The following is a 2,807-nucleotide window of genomic DNA, read 5'->3' on the forward strand; positions in this document are numbered from 1 at the left end:
TTTTGATTAGGTCATATATGGAGCCTATCTCCATACTTAATAAAAACCTCCCTTAAACGGCACGCCATGCGTCCTCTTTATAGATCTCATTGTTTCCACGTGTCATTCGTGTACTATCTTATCACTTATTTTCCCGCCTATTCTTTCTTCCAGATTCGTCCCTCAAAAATTGAAATTGATTCTAACTATGCGTGATTGTAGCATGATTATACGATTTCTTCCCCTCTTTCCTTACTGATTCCCTAAATTTTGGGATTCAATATTTTCCGTTCAATTTCCCCTTCGCCATTTTTAAAATCCTACCGAGGAATTTATCTCTCTCGTATACATGTACCTATATTATATGCAAGGGTTCCATGTTTTTGGCCGCCTTGATGGTCTGCCTCCATACGCTAATTACAGTCAACTTTCTGGCCACCTTCCCATCCCTGCATTGGGTTTAAGGATCCGAAAACGGCACTTCACATGTGCCCTTTTATTTTCCAACCCTCTAATGGCTTATAGATCGACCATCTACAACTCTCCTTCTCTCTGTCTTTAAGAAAAGTTCTAATCTCATCCACCATCACTATCCTTCACCACGATCACCATGAAATCACCACCAGTCGCAGTCGCCACCATCCAAAGACACCACAGTCTCACTCTCAACGCATATGCAAAATCAATCGAGGAGTGACGATGACGAAGAATATAACACTTATTAGGTTTGATTTCTTGGGTTTTTCTCTTTGATTTTGTTTAGGTTTGTTTTTTATAATACCACTTTGTATTGTATAGGTCTAATTTTTAGATTTTTTTCTTTTATTTTTTAATTCGTAACTGTGGTTTGAATCACAGGTAATGCGATTTGATTCTTAACTTCAATGTTGATTTCTGAACCCCACATATGGCTTCCTTAAAGGTATGTTTATAAGGTTTACATGTTTTCATATTACTATTTTCTAATCATTTTTGTTGGTATTGCGTTTATTGTTGTTAGGTTGCAGATAATAAATGGTTTGAAAATAACTGCAACCCCTTCCGTTCTCTTTTATGGTATGATTAGCATTTTCATCAACGCATGCCAAATGCTTGATAAAATGCCCCATTGAATCAACATCAGGTCTTCCCTTTGTTTCTTTGTCTCTCCGGTACCGAAACACACATACACACATGTCTATTTATTTTTCTTTATTTCTGGAGCAAGGATTCAGTTTTGGTTTTAATAGAGTGCATAAGCGTGATTTATTGGAAGTTTTAATCAGGTCAGTATCAAGATGTTCATGTTGATTAAAATATTTATCCTTAGTTCCACATTAAATCTAGGTATGGTGTTTATGTTCTACAAGTTAGATTTTGACAGGATGTTGTCATAAAAACTGTCACACCCCAAAACCGAGAACGGCGGAAACGTTCTGGGGTGGAGGACGTCATGTATAATATCAACAACAATGTAAAGTAGTAAACAAGCAACAACATCATCCATTGCATTAATAAAATAATTATTATACAATTGTATTCTGACAAATTTTGATAAACACTAAAGCATAAATCAAAATGAAAGATAAGTCTTGAATAAGCTCCATCTTCCGTTTTCCTTGCATCGGTACCTGTCTATGATGACCTGAGGATACAAGTAATTTTGAAAGCGAGTATCAGCTATAAAGCTGGTGAGATCATAAGTATTAATGTGTCTTAATTTGTGAAAACTTATAATTTCTAAGACTTGACATTGCTTTGAAAGAAAACGAGTATAAGTATGAAAATATTTGTAGCTCAACTGTATATGTTTGAAAATCCCTAGAAATCCCTATGATTTCTATTAGTAACAAAAGGAGTCTTCTACCAAGACTTAACTGTTCTGTGTGTGTGTGTTTCTTGTAAGAGTATGTATATTTTCCAAAGTATAACTATTATTACTCAAAATATAGATTGTATATTTATGTTTAAGTGAGGTTATCACTGAAATATGTACTGGAAAAATTAACGTAGTACTAAATCGTAGCTCTAAAAGGGCTACTATTTATCAACAGATAGCATCTACATTACCGCGCTTCCTATGAAAAATTCGCGAAGTGAATGTAATGGGAAAGAGATGGTACTATGGTGTAGTGTCAAACTACAACCGTACCTATTACCTTAAATCTAGGGTAATACTACCAAGTACCACAGTATTTGGATATATATATATATATATATATGTATATATATATCAATACACCGATACTCAACTTGCCTTATTTGATGGATAAGGTATAATCTGATGTCTAGATCCCAGACTATTTCGCTCCCCTATCAAAGGGATTTTAGGACCCACACACGACCCCTGCATGAATGCAAGCCATGAGCACCACATTACCTGTGATCATGTATACTCGATATAACAATCACAATCGTAGTGTGCTTTATCAGTACAGTTAGATCCTAAACTGGTTCTGAGCTATAGCCCCTAATGACGTCTATCCTATGTATATGAAAGCGTACTCATGTAAGTGTGATCATGTAATTGTACTTATGGTGTACTGAAATGTTCTACGTGTGCTAGCTGTAATGTGTGATCTCTTTATCTAGCAAGTATTGTCATGTAAGCGTTCTAGTATAATCGTATATGTTCTCGTAGTATAGTTGTATATATTCTCTTCCTAGTATAGACTCATGAATGAACTGACTCATTGATCTAGCAGTTGTAATAGTATGATTCTGTGTTACCCCGATGGTAACTTGTTAACAGTGTGTTTAGTACGTATGATTATGGAAGTACTTTTATGTCTATATATGTATATTTGATATATAATTAATATGGAAACGACCTTCGGATGGTCACCCAA

General features: G+C 35.1%; 1 long non-coding RNA gene across 1 annotated transcript; it reads left to right on the plus strand.

Annotated features, from left to right (window-relative positions):
- Positions 1 to 207: 207 nt before the first annotated feature.
- LOC122196011 (uncharacterized) lies at positions 208 to 1,386 on the plus strand. The gene is made up of 3 exons (XR_006187220.1): positions 208 to 704; positions 838 to 901; positions 980 to 1,386. It is a non-coding gene; the product is annotated as an uncharacterized LOC122196011 (long non-coding RNA).
- Positions 1,387 to 2,807: the final 1,421 nt, after the last annotated feature.

The sequence above is a fragment of the Lactuca sativa genome, chromosome 9 (assembly GCF_002870075.4).
Source record: "Lactuca sativa cultivar Salinas chromosome 9, Lsat_Salinas_v11, whole genome shotgun sequence".
In the NCBI taxonomy this organism is placed as follows: Eukaryota; Viridiplantae; Streptophyta; class Magnoliopsida; order Asterales; family Asteraceae; genus Lactuca; species Lactuca sativa.